We start from the raw sequence: 14665 nt of genomic DNA on the forward strand, positions 1-14665 counted from the left end.
AGAAAATCACTTCCAAAGAGTTCCCTACACTTGTGGTTCTCCAATTCCTCCCCTCCCATTCTTTCTTGAACCCACTCCATGAAGTCTTTAATCTGGGGAATGGATACACTAGACTTATATAAATCTGCCCATGTTAATTGTAGTAAATGTTAAACCGAGCTTGTTACTCTAACCTGATTTTTCTCTTAAAGCTAGAGCTTACATGTTAAAAGATTTTTAATATTCTTTATAATCCAGCAGTTTTAGTTCCTGTGTGAACCTAAGGAGCAGCCTGATCTTCAAGGCCCTGGCTAACGCTGACTGCCCAGACACAGGAATTCACTGATTTTTAAAAAAAGCCACATGGCCAACTCAAGGATGCTGACCATGAAAATCCAGATTAGGACCAGCAAGGACACTGCCTGCATATCCACTGCCCCTCCCCTGATCCTTTTGTTCTGCTTTCCCTCTCCCTCCTTATAAAAAACCTTCACCTGTAGTGAGATCTAAGATGGGTTTTTGAAGACTGGGAGAAGTTCCCCATCATCTCCAGATGCCGGCACTCAAATAAACCTCTTTGCTTTTACCAGCACCAGTCTGGGGAGTTTGGTTGTCTTTACGGCAGGCACCAGAATCTAGATTTAGGTTACAATTGGATAGCATTAAGCCACCTGTACCACTCCTCTCTGGCCCCAACCATTAGCATCTTTTACCTGTATCACCACAATGATCTAGGATACCATTGTTCAAGCACCAGCTGTTTCATAATCTACTTGACAGCAAGAGGGGTATTAGGGCAGGTCGCTCCTCTGCTGAGATCCTTTATGTGGTCTCCCATTTCACTGAGATAACTGACAAAGTTTTTATAATGTTCTACAAAGCACTACATGATTGCATGCCTTGCTAACCTCCTGCTCTCATCTCCTACTACTCTTCCACCTGCTCATGCCTCTCTAGGAACCCACAGCTCTTTGCTGTCCTTAAACTTGTCATCCTTACCCCACCTCAGTGCTTAGTCATTGCTTTTCTTTTTTTTCCTTCTGCTTGTGTGGTTGCTGTGTCATTTTGCATCATCTATTCCTTCTCTTCTCCTACAGCGGGGTTTCTCTAACTCAGCACTAATGACCTTCTGGACCAGATGATTCTTCATTATGGGAAGATATTTTGTGTAGTGTAGGATGTTTAGCAGCATCCCTAGCCTAGACTACTCATTAGTCACCATAACACTCTCTGTCTCTCCCCCAAGGCTGGGAAAGCCAAAAAATGTCTCCAGACACTAGGAAATATCCCCTGGGGAGAAACCAGCCCCAGTTAGAAGAACTTGGCCTTCACTTCCTCAGGTCTCTGCTCCAAAGCCACCTTTCCCCATTACCCCATACAAGATAGTAACACTAACTTCCTTTATACTGATTTGTTTCTCTCCTTAGCAATTATCATTGTATAGTATGTTATATACAAGTGCATTATACAAACACTATAAACTAGTGTCTAGTTTCATATCTGGCACATAGTAGCTCCTCAGTTGAATTCCCTATATTTGTCAAGTGAATTAATATTTAAACTCTAATAGCTTCCACTCAAACTAGTAAATTCAGAGAAATACAAGAAAGAATGTCAATGACAGTCCCTCAGGGAAGAGACTGGCAGGCCAGTGTCTTAACATCAGGCCCATCTGACCCAAGATAGAAACCAAAAACCTCTAAAAGCAGGCTTCTTGAAAGTCTAAGGGCAAGCAGACAAATTCCAGAAGACTGAAGGTGAAAATTCTAGCCTTGAGGTTGGGCTGTGCTGAGTTCATGCTGAGTCACACCCAAGAGCATGACACTGTGCTCTGCAATTATAGGCATAATGGGAGCAACAGGGGAGCAAGTTTCAAGCTACTCACTTGGGCTCCTGCTCAGAGATACCCCTAGTGAATCTCTTCCCCATCCCACCTCAACAATAAGAAAACAGTGACGGAGGCACAGCTCTGGAACGCCAATGTCCAGCAACAGCTGAAACATAACTGGCACTCCCTCCTTTCCTGGTATGGCTAAATTTATTTTATAGTATTTAAATATTGAAACAATGTATAAAATCTGCCCTTCTCTGGATGAAGGATTCAGAACTTCACAACCTTGCAGACAAGGAAGCTCCTAAGAAGTTCTGGGGAAAACAGAGAAGTCCCTCAGGCCTTCAGTTCTGCAGGAATTTGCATCTCAAAGGTGCACATGCTGAGCTGGAGTCATGCAAGAGGGCAACAGAATGAAGTGGCAAAAAAAAGATAGTTTAAAAAAACATAAAAACTTCCAGTTGAAAGCAGGCAATTTAATTTAACAACCATTAAACAGATGCAGAGAAAATGGCCAATGCATAACTTAAATTAAAGAAAAGGAAATGAAGTGTGTCATTGTTCTTCAATTACTCCTATGAGCCAGGTTCACAGTCTGGGCTTAGACTCATGCTTTGAGGTCAGAGCTTCAGTTATCTTGATTTGCTACACCAAGGCCCTTGCAAATCTTGAACATTCTAAACATGCTAACCCTGCTCCTACCTCTGGGATATTGTAAAATTCACACTTTCCCTTCTGCCCAGGGAATTCAAGTACAAGTTAAAAAGTATGTGATTTAAAAATAAATGAGAGAATTTATAATGGAGAATTATAATGGAGAATTTAATCATATAGCTCCATTTCATAAAACAATGTCCTCCAGGGAAGGTGTGGTAGCTCATACTGTGACAGTACTGCACATATAGCAGGTAGCCCCATGGCAATGAATTGTTCCAGGCCCCTAGGTCCATCAGAAAAGGAGAGTGACTATTCTCCTAAGTCCAGAGACATTGGTACTTAATGCATAAAAGTGGACAATAAGCTCACAAAAAGGCAGTATTTTAAACTCTAATAGCTCCCACTCAAACTAGAGAAATTGTTTTGGACTACATCCCAGTTTAATTTAATATTCTTTTTTTTTTAAACTACTGAAAATCATTTGAAATTCATAACTTTGAAGCCATCAGGTCAAAAGCATTACTTGTCCCCACCAATTCCCAACACACACACACACCAGCGTGCACTCACACATATACACACACACCAGCATGCACTAACACACACATACACACACACAGCAGCAGGCACTAACACACACATACCAGAATGCACTCACACACATACACACACACACCAGAATGCACTCACACACATACACACACATACCAGAATGCACTCACACACACATACACACCAGCATGCACTCACAAACACACACACATACACACTCCAGCATGCACTCAAACACACTTCCACACAGAATGGATAAAACCTGAATTATAAGAAAGTTTTCCAGGATTGGGAGTGGGTGTAGAGGAATGTACGATGGATGTTGTCCTAAAGCTCTATGACATTCAAGCTGCATTCACTACATGATATAAAAGTGTCACCTCATAAAACTAAAAATGGGGGTTTAAATCATTGCCCAAGTGAAAAAGTGATTTCAGAGAAAAATATCTATCACATATAAAATATTTATTGAGTGGCATCTACTGTTATACATAATTTATGAAACACCTCTTTGATAAGATGGAATAATTAAATAGTAGAGCTCCCCCAACTCCAGGCTCACTGGGTCCCAAATAATTAGTAATAAAATATGTATAGCTGCACATATTTTGCATTGAAACAGATCTTTTGGCAAACAATATATATGCATTAAAAGAAAACTATGGCCTGACTAAAAGTGTCAAAACAGAATCAGCTTATTTTAAATTTTATCTTCACTACATTTAAAAATAATATGTTCAATATGTTTTCCTTCAACCATTGAGTTTAAAACACGTGTCCAGTGCTGGGACTATTGCAGCATCACCACTGGCAGACCGCAGTGGTTCAGGCAGGTCGCAGGCAGGGCTGCAATGATGGGAGGGAAGACGGCTGGCCACACATGGCCTTGGCTCACTGTGAGCATCCAATGTAATCACTGTACTCATTTATAAGATCCAGCAGGGATTCAACCTCAGTCACAACCACATCCTTTGTATCTGGCACTGTCTGACAAAACTTAAAAGCATTCCTGAAAAAGAACAAGTGAAAACCAACACAAAAACTTATTAACAACAAAAAAACCTTTTTCCCTCTCAAGACACTTACCTGAGAACTAGATCTTGCTTGAGAAATACTGAGGAAACGGTGGCGATGTGTCTGTGTACCCTAAGGTAAGAGCTCTAGAAGTTGTGTTTCCTCACACTGTGCTAGGTGAATACAGTTGCACTGGGTGTACAGTAGTTACTCAATAATTGCTGCTTATTTGTAGGCAGTGATTTTTTGGGGGGGGGGGGCGCACAGTAACTAAGATTTTAAATATCAGAATCTCTTCATGGAATAGTCCATGAAAAATTATGTGTTTCACTAACTAGGGGATTTGTAGAGATGCCTCACAATATAAAGTACAATAATTTCTGCAAATTTGACTACAACACTCAGCAGAACAGGAGGAAGGAAGGACGCCACATTTGGGGCTTGGAGCACGTGCCCAGTGTGGGTGTGAGGAGGGAGGAAGGAAGTCAGGCAGGCGGAAAGACTTTTATAGAAAATAAAATTATCCTCTAGCAAAGTTGATTTTTATTTTTATTTTTTAAATGCATGTGATTTTTATCTGAGTTTAATATTAGGAAAAGTGTTTGTTGAATTTCAACCAAATATATCTTCGCTACAAGAGATATTTCCTAAAATATCCTTCTAAGTAAGACAATATGAAACATATTTAGAGGTTGACAACACTGCATGCATATATTTTTCATGATGTTTTTGTCTTAAGCACCATAACTCAAGGGGGTACATATTTGAGAATATGGCCTTGCACCTGAGTAACAGTGGCCACATGCTGAGTCACACTTCCTTTCTCTGGGAACACAGAAGACAAAGACCCACTATCTTCAGAAAGTGAAACATGAAGCTAGTCTGAATTTTAGTTCATGGCAGGTAATTCAGTTTTCTGCCTGGATCTTTGAAAAAAAATTCCTTTATACTTTAAATTCAATAGTTTAATTAGGATAGATCTCAGTATAAAACATGCTGTACATGAAATTTTCCTGTAACACAATACAGTCTTCTTATCTGAACACTCAGTTCTTTTGTTTTTTATTTCATAAAAAATTCCTTTGTTTTTATATTCCATTTATGTTTTATTCGTTGACTTAGCTACTTTGGGGATACCAATTATCCTTAAATATAGTCAGTGTCTTTGTTTTCTTTATCTTTTAACTTCTGATTGCTTTAATATCTCAAATATTTCATTTGCTTGCAGTGAGATTATTAAGCCTTTAACTTTCAGTAATTTGATTTCAATGGCATCTATTGTTTTCCTAGATAGTTCTAATTTTATTTATTATTCCTGCAGTGCATGTTGTTTTAGACTTCAAAGTCTATCTTTAGGTCTGCAATCTCTCTTTTTTCATCTCATTCTACTTTATATTACCACCTTGCTTTTTTTTTTTAATTGAATTCCTGTTTCTCATTAACTTGTTCCACAGAATGAAGCAATTGTAAGAAATTCCTTTCACTGCCTTGAGGTATGTTTTCATCTAGATCTGGATATTTGTCTTTTGCATACTTTACTCCTTTTCTTCCATTTTATTTGCCTGTCTGTCTATCTATCCATCCATCCACCAGTAGGCTATGTTTATATAATGGTCCTTCTCTTTTTCTTCATCTTATGTATGCTGAGGTATGTATGTCCAGAAATTCTGTATGCTCTAACACAGGATGAGCAAGTCCTTGACTTTTGTCCTGTCATATCTATCAGCTTTCCTGTTCAAAAACTGAATAGTCCACATTCTATCCACTCTTCTATAGTTAGATAGAATAATAGAGGACCAGGAGATCTCAGCTGATGCACTATAAAGACTTTGAGTTCCTAGGCTCTGCTTGACTTAACAAGGGTAGTTAAATATGTATCCTCTACTGGCTCCTTCCTTCTGCTTGAGAAGAGATCCCAGTCCAATGGAAGACTGCTCTCAGGTGTCCCATTGTTTCACCCTTCGCTTACAGAGAGACTCAGCTCTGCTTTTCACATCATCCCAGTTACCACCATCAGCCATTTTCATGACTCTTCAATAAGAGAAAAATCAATTTGTTCCTCCTTGATTTGAGGGTAATGAAGAGGGTTTTCAGCATCTTCATTCATTCAGCTTCTAAGGCACAATCGTAGGTAACCCCCTGACAACCTTCCCTCTTCTCTTCCCCAGTGGCCAGCTCATGACCTTTTTTATTTGCTTCCTATTAGTGATTTCACAGTGGTGTTTCTGCTGCAGAATGGGATGTTTGTTTTGCTTTTTAATATCATTTCATTTCTTTGAAATCTGTGATATCATCTCCAACTGCCTGTACACATCAAAGGCAAGAATAGAATTTCAGCTACAAAAAGGAAGAAAGAAAACAAGTTTGGGGGATTTCCTGAATGCAGATATGGAAGTAGAAAAATGGGTATATACACAAAAAACTGCTGGACACCCAGTCTCACTGATAAACCTGGGAAAATGATCTGAAAAACCAAGTAGATGGGTCATTATGATTCAGAAACCAGGAAGCCATTGAGAATTCTGAAAACATAAAATGGTACTTCAGAAGACAAATCTAGCAGGAGGAATAGAAACAGAGAAAAATGAGAGGATTAGAAAGTAAGGGATAGCTTGAGAAACACTGTAGGGAAGATGGACTCCAGGTGACAATTAGTTTAGTGGTTCACCTTAAGTAGACACATTCTTCTCAACTGTTTTACATATTCTTCTTAAGAAGAAATAAGAAAATTAGAGAGTTTATAAGAGTTGAAAAAAATCTGATAAAAATCCAAAAGATTTTTATTGCTAGAGAAAAAAAAATCCTGAATTTCCTAGTTATACTTTGTAGATAACTCAGAAAATGGATATTGTTATTACTCACCAATTTGACCAGCAAGTATTGTCAAGAAATGTATGTTTCTTTTATAATATACAAATGATAAAGTTATTTTTGACACAAACTAATTAACTCTGAAATCCTGAAAATATACCACAAACTGGCATTCACTCAAAAGTGAAGCACTGTTTCTTGTACATTTTTTTTTTTGCATATAGAAAGAATTCTGCCCATTTAACAGAGAAAATAAATAGTTGCCAAGATTACCCGGAAGTCAATGAAGCTGTACCGGTCAACTGCCTCAACTACCATCCAGTCTTCCTCCACCCTTTGTCCATGTAACCTGAGCAAGCTATTATCAAAAGGGATAAGAATCTCCTTCACATTCCTCCAGGAAATAACTTTTTATTTTTGCTGTGTTCCCAGAGAGAATGATGAAGTCAAGAAAAACAATATTTTCTGGCTGGCAGCATATTCTGTGTCTCTGCAAAGCTGATTGGTAACATGTAATCTTTCATGTGACAGTTCTATTTAATTAAACTCTTTGAATCATAATCAGATTAAAAAACACACAGAGAAGGGAAAGAACAGTCTGTGAAAATTACAGACTAGAAATCTACCTAAACTGAAAAGGTCTGGCAGATACCACACTCCTAGGGAGGCAAGGGAGTACCAGGGATCAGCCATCAGAATGAAGCCCCAGGAAGAAAAAGGATCAGGTGGGAAGAAAGAATTAGCTATCCACAGGTTTTAAAAAAAGAATCAAGTGGGTCAACCTGGAAGCCACCATTGATCCCTCTCTTTGCCTCAACCCCAATAGCTGCTACACCATCAGTGGGTCCATCAGCTCTACCTGCAGTACAGCCTGACTCATCCACAGCTTTCCATCTCCACTGCTACTGACCTGGTCTGGCTACCAACATTTCCTGCATGGAATCTCTGACATGCCCCAATTGGTCTTTCTGCTTCCTCTCTTACTGCCCTACAACCTATTCTCCTGCCAGAGCCATCTTTTCAAAACCTTAAGAAGTCATACCCGGCTGGGTAGCTCATTTGGTTAAAGAGAAGTCCCAATATGCCAAGGTTGTAGGTTCGATCCACGGTCAGGGCACATACAAGAAACAACCAATGAATGTGCAAATAACTGGAACAACAAATCAATGTTTCTATGTTTCCCTCTCTCTCTCTCAAATCAATTTTTAAAAAGTCATGCATAGCCCTGGCAGGTTTGGCTCAGCGGTTAGAGCGTCAGCCTGTGGATCAATGAGTCACCAGTTTGATTTTGGTCAAGGGTATGTACCTCTATTTCTGATTGTCCCTGGCCCTGGCCAGGGTCATGTGGGAGGCAACCAGTCGATGTGTCTCTTTCTCATTGATGTTTCTCTCTCTCCCTCCCTCCTGCTCTATCTGAAGATAAATGAAAAAATATCCTCAAGTGAGAATTAAAAAAAAAAGTTATGCATAAAATTCTACAATGCTTTCCCATGCATTTAGATTGAAATGACCCCACATGTTACTTAATCTCCGCCCCCCACCACCTCTCCAATCTTTTCTCCCTCCACTCTCCACTCGACTCACAACACTCTAGCCAGTGGCCTCCACTTTACCCCTGCAGGGCCTTTCCACATGCTGTTCTCCCTGGCTGGGAAATTCTCCCCCTAAATCTTTGTGGCTTGCCGCTTGTGAGCCAGCTCTTATCATACATGCTGCCTGCTTTCCAGTGACCAAAGATATCATTAAGATGAACAAGGTCCTTGCTCAGAGAAAGCCTACATCCTCTCCACTGCTACTCCCCTACTCCCAGGCACATTCTACCACTCCACCTGGCTTACAGTTTTCAGAGCACTGCATGCATAATATCATATTATACGTCAGTTTACTGTCTGTCTGCCATCCCAGAAAGCAAACAGTGGGTCCAGGACAAGTCAAGCCCAGAAAAAGAGATCAGGTTGCAGTCTTCGAGAGCCAAACTAATGAATAGTATCCTCACCTCTGTCCCCAGGCCTGTTTTCACTCTCCTTGCTAGGCAAAAACAGCTCTTAAACCTCAACAAATACTTAAAATGACCAGAATAAGTGAAGCTTGTAAGGGAAGCTTCTTTAAATGTGAAGGCTGGACTCTAAAAGACTACCATCATACATAATTTAAGTATTCTAAACATCTGCACCTAGCATCTTAAAGTTGATATCAGATTGGAACCTATTACATTATAAAAACTGAAGTAGGAATATAGAAGCCTTTGCATTTTTCCACTGCATTTTTCTGTGACTTGGAAAGAATCTAAATTTCAGTATCTGTGGTCAAAAGAAACACATTTAAAACATATGGTGAACAGTTTCAGACTCACCAAGGCAGAAACAGGAAAAGAAGAACCTGGCTACCACCTACTCTACAGTACTAAGAAACATAAATTTCCTGCCACATTGGCAGTTGGCCGCTGTAAATGATAAATATAATTAATGTTTTCCTTTTAATGAACAGAAACTCATGGGGCAGTTAAATTTCCATTACACTTTTCACTGAAGAAACATCGTTCTTTATTTAAATGCTGCAAAGCTAACTGTTAGCAGGCAGTTCAGAGAAGATGCTATGTAGATCTTTCTCATGAAATAGTCCTCTCTGCTGGGTGAGCAAATCACCCAGATGTCTGTATTTAAATTATGCAAAATGCATAATACCCATTAAAGAAATTACTTGTGAAAATATGCAAGAGCAAATTTCCTCACATTAATATTTAACCAGACTCTTTAAGAAGAGCAAGATCTTGTGATCACAAATACCTTAGTATATTTGACCTAAATGAAAGCCCAAAATATTCAAGAGTTCAAGAGAAGGCTCTACAAGGGCAATTTCTATATACTACAAACTTTAACACAAGGTAAGAAAGCTAAGTGAAAGGATAACCTTAAGGGGCATTTCGTAACCCAGAAACCTTCAGTTTGACAATGGCCTTCACCTTTGGTCTGGGAAGCTGACCTACTCTTGCTTCTTATATACAGAAATGTCATGCTTATGTCCACCTCCCAGGCTTTGCTCAAGTGATCACGTCCACTCGGGACAGCCCTCCAGCACCTTCCTCTACCTGAATCGTACCCACAAGTCCCCTGAGAAACACTTGGAGCCTAGTTGGGTCCTCAGTGGACTTTTCTTCTCCACTGACCAGTTATCAGGCCTAACCATTGCACCTCAGTCAAAAACATGCTAGTATCTTTATATCCATACACTGCTTGCTTTTCCTGCTAGACCAATGGATCCTGCTAGACTCAAGGAATTTTTTTTCCTTTACTGACTTTAGAGAGAAAGGAAGGGAGAGGGAGAGGGAGAGACAGAAACATTGATGAGAGAGAACATCAATTGGTCGCCTCCTGCATACCCCCCACTGGGGGTTTGGCCCATGACCTGGGCATGTGCCCTGACTAGGAATCAAACTGATAACCACTTGGTGCATGAGTCGATGCTCAACCACTGAGCCACACTGGCCAGGCCAGGCCAGAAATTTTTTAATAATACTATGCCTAAGTTCTGCAACAATCCTTTAAATGAGCATTGCAGGGGCAGGGCCGTGGCTTGGGTATGTTTTTAAGCTCAAGTTTTTCATATTCATGGTTGTGCTATATTTTTCTCTATCCTCCAAAGGACCAACTTTTCTGTTCTGAGGTGCATTTTGATGATGCTCAAAGGAGTAAGTGTGGTTTATCAAACTGACCCCCTCATCCTCCACTCGGCTTCTTTTGCAACTCATTTGACTAATAGTTAATGAGCATTTGCTATTGGCCAGGTGTATGCTGGGACATATCACTGAAGAAAATAGATATGCCCCTTTGTATTTTCTCTATCTCTCTCTATGTTGTTGTCTCTAGATCTGGATCATATCTATGTTACATGTAAACATATATCTATATTATTTAAGGATATCAATATATCTGTGTATCAATCTGTTAATCTTTAGATAAATTTATCTATAGCTACTTATTAATATTACAGATAGTATCTACCATCACTAACATCCATATCTTGCTACCTTCCATTAGCATAATCAGAATTATAAAAAAAAATCAAACAAAAACCTGAAATTCACAACTAGCATTTCTGTTTAAAAATTTTCAAGGTCCTGGTATATGACAGAGTAATTCAAAATAATATATAAGTGGGCAAAAGTATGTTTACAGTTGCAATACAAATAAATAATACAATAATTAATAAATAATAATACAAGGATAAACTCTTGTGTTTCACATACTCCTAACTATAAATCTATTTTTGCCAACCCCTGTATTTAATCCAAAAAAATTCTTGCCCATAGACTCTCAAGAGTTGTAGCAAAATTCAACTCCACCAGGCCAGGCTGGACACCAATTACCTATCAGTGTCTAGTCACAGGTTTCATATCCTTCTTCCTGTGTTCCCTTTAATCATTCAGCATAACATGCCAGATAAGAACATGCAGTGCCACAGAATAAAATGATGGAACTCTGTATCAGTGCCCTAAGTAAAAAAGCTTACCCTCTTCCTTTGAGCAATGTAATACATTTGCTTGAAAACAATTCTTCAAGAGAGTCAGTATCATCAGATCCACCTTACAAGGCAACAGCCTGAGTCAAACTGGAATAGTCCAGAATCATGAACAAAAAGGGAGTTCTGTGCAGAGTTTAGCTTTTGCTGCCATAACAAAAGACCAAGAACTAAGTGGCTTATACAACAGAAATCTATTTTGTATAGTTCTAGAGGTTTGGGAATCTAAGATCAAGGTGTCTTCACTCTCAGGCCTCTTCTCTAGGTTTGTAAGAGGCCACCATCTAGCTATGTGCTCACATGGTCTTTCCTCAGTGCAGACACTCAATGGGAAATAGAAAGATTTCATTTTCTTCTCCTTCTTATAAGGCCATCAGATCTATTGTATTAGGGCTTCAAACCTTATGACTTCATTTAATCTTAATTACCTCCTAAATGCCCAGATTCTGAATAGAGTCACACTGAGGGTTAGGGTTTCAACATGAATTTTAGAGGCAAGGGAGGGGGCAGGGTGTGTGTGTGTGTGTGTTGATATAAACATCTATACTAATGAATACAGAATATATCATAATACAATAAATAAATATAGAAAGAGAGAAAGACAAGAGAGAGACTGAGCCTGACAGAGAAATCTCATGTAATATTCCAAAACAGGAAGAGAGATTAACTCTTGGAAATGTTTTTCCTTATGCTTTTTCAATTTCAAAATTTTCTATAACAAACAATCATAATCAAAATAACACAATGCATATAATAAAAAAATTAAAAAATAAAGGGATAGCCTTCCATATAAATAATTTTAAACTTAGTTAATTTATTTTGTTTAAAATATATTTTATTTAATCTTAAGTACATCTCCATGTTTGAGTTTTATTGTATGTTATATAATATTCTGAAGCTAGAACTCTAAAATTGTGAGAGAAAAATGCATCAGCCCAAATGAAAGCTCAATAAAAAAATAAAAAATAAAAATATGCCCACAGCTAACATATTCAATGGTGAAAAGCAGAAAGCTTTTCTTCTAACATCTGGAATAAGGAAAGAATGCCTACTCTTGCCAGTTTTAGTCAATATGGTACTAAAAGTCCTTGTCAGAGAAATTAGTCAAGAAAAAGAAAGGGCATCTAAATAGGGAAGGAAGAGGTAAAACTGTCTCTTATTTGCAGATGACATGATATTACACATAGAAAATCCTGAAGACTTCACCAAAAAACTCATAATAAATTTTTAAAAACTTAGAATAAATAAATTTGGTAAAGTTGTAGGACACAAAACCAATACATAAAAATCTGCTACATCTCTATACACTAATTACAAATGATTAAATTTATTTTATATTTCTAAATCCATCAAAGATAATAAAATAACTAGGAATAAATGGAAACAAGAAAGTGAAAGACCTGTACACTGAAACTGCAAGACATTGATGAAAAAAACTGAGGAAAATACAAATAAATGGAAAAATTATCCATGCTCATGGATTGGAAGAATAATACTGTTAAAATCTCCATACCACCCAAAGCAATCTAAAGATTTAATACAATGCCTATCAAAATTCCCATAGCACTTTTCATTTTTCACAGAAATAGAACAAAGAATTCTAAAATGTATATGGAATCACAAAGAACCCCAAATAACCAAGGCAGTCTTGGGGAAAAAAAAAAAGAACAAAGCTGAAGGTGTGGCAGGATAGTAAGAAACTGGGAAAATTCCTGGGCATATGGAATAGGGAAACTGAGACAAGAACATTAAACAAGGCCAAACAGAATGGGCAGCTTGCAGCCAGCCTGTGAATCACAAGACCTTATCTTTCCCAACCAAGGACACTTGAGAACAAAGGGTTAATACCTCTCCTCCCTAATCAGAGAACACATAGCTTAATTCACCCTGGAACTGATGAAGTGTGTGTGTGGGGGGGGGGGGGGTATCTCATCCACTAAACAAAGAAGTCAGCTGTCTTGGGGAATGGGAAAAAGGAGAGTTTTAACTCATCCATTGAAAAAAGAAGTCAGCAGTTTTGGAACTTGCCAAGATAAAATCACCAAATATTCTCATAAATTCTGGAAAAAGCCACAACAAAGTAAAAGGGGGACCTTGAAATCTAGCCTGTTGCCTGATATCCTACAGAAGAACCTTGAAACCTATAGACAGAAAAGTATCAAACTCTTAATCCTCCATCTGGTAGCACACTCGGATTAGCTGGGTGGCTCACTTGTTATATGCCAAGTATATTTTTAATAAATTTGCTTGCCTTGCTTCCTTAATAACATTGTTTGCTTTGCTACAACACTATTTATCTGTTACTTGTCTGAAGCCTTTCTTACAAGTTTGAAAAGGGCCGAGGAGGGGACAGCTCTCTCCCTCCAACTCAGGGGGCTTGTCTGATAACACTAGCAACACACTTATCAATATAAAACTATATTACAAGGCAATAGTACTCAAAACAGTATGATACTAGCAGAAAAGCAGACACATACATCAATGGAACCAAAATTAGAGCCCAGAAACAAATCTATGTATATATGGTCAATTAATTTACCACAAAAAAGCCAAGAACACATAATGGGGAAAGGACAGTCTATTCAATAAATGGTGCTGGGAAAATGAACAACCAGCCATATGCAAAACAATGAAACTAGACTATCTTACACCATATACAAAATTAATGATAGATGAGTTAAAATTTTAAGACATAAAATCATAAAACTCTTAGAAGAAAATATAGACAGTAAGCTCCTTGAAATCGATCTTTGTGATAATATTTTTTTGGATTTGGCCCTAAATGCAAAGGCAACAAAAGCAAAAATCAATAAGTGGAACTACATCAAACTAAGGAGCTTCAGCACAGCAAGGGGAACCATCAACAAAATAAAAACACAACCTACAGAATGGAAGAAAACATCTGCAAATCATATATCTGATAAGGAGCTAATGTCATATAGATAAAAGAACTCATACAACTCAGTTTTAAAAATCTAATTTAAAAAAATGGAAAGAGGAATTAAATAGACATTTTTCCATAGAAGACATACAAATAAATAACAGGTCCATAAAAAGGTATTCAACATCACTAATCATTAGAAAAATGCAAATCAAAACCACAATGAGATACCACCTCACACCTGTTAGATGGCTGTTATCAAAAAGACAAGTGATAAGTGTTGTGAAGAACATGGAGAAAAGGGAACCCTTGTGCACTGTTAGTGGGAAATTAAATTGGTGTTCCCACTATGGAAAACAGCATGGCGATTCCTCAAAAAGTTAAAAATAAAACTACCCTATAATACAGCAATTCCACTTCTG

At 38.1% G+C, this 14665-nt stretch overlaps 1 protein-coding gene across 1 annotated transcript in view; it reads right to left on the reverse strand.

Moving 5' to 3' along the window:
* KIF16B (kinesin family member 16B) overlaps window positions 1–14665 on the reverse strand; it is a 342743-nt gene that overhangs the window by 185311 nt on the left and 142767 nt on the right. The window lies entirely within an intron of this gene.

The sequence above is a fragment of the Molossus molossus genome, unplaced genomic scaffold, assembly GCF_014108415.1.
Source record: "Molossus molossus isolate mMolMol1 unplaced genomic scaffold, mMolMol1.p scaffold_m16_p_6, whole genome shotgun sequence".
NCBI lineage: Eukaryota > Metazoa > Chordata > Mammalia > Chiroptera > Molossidae > Molossus > Molossus molossus.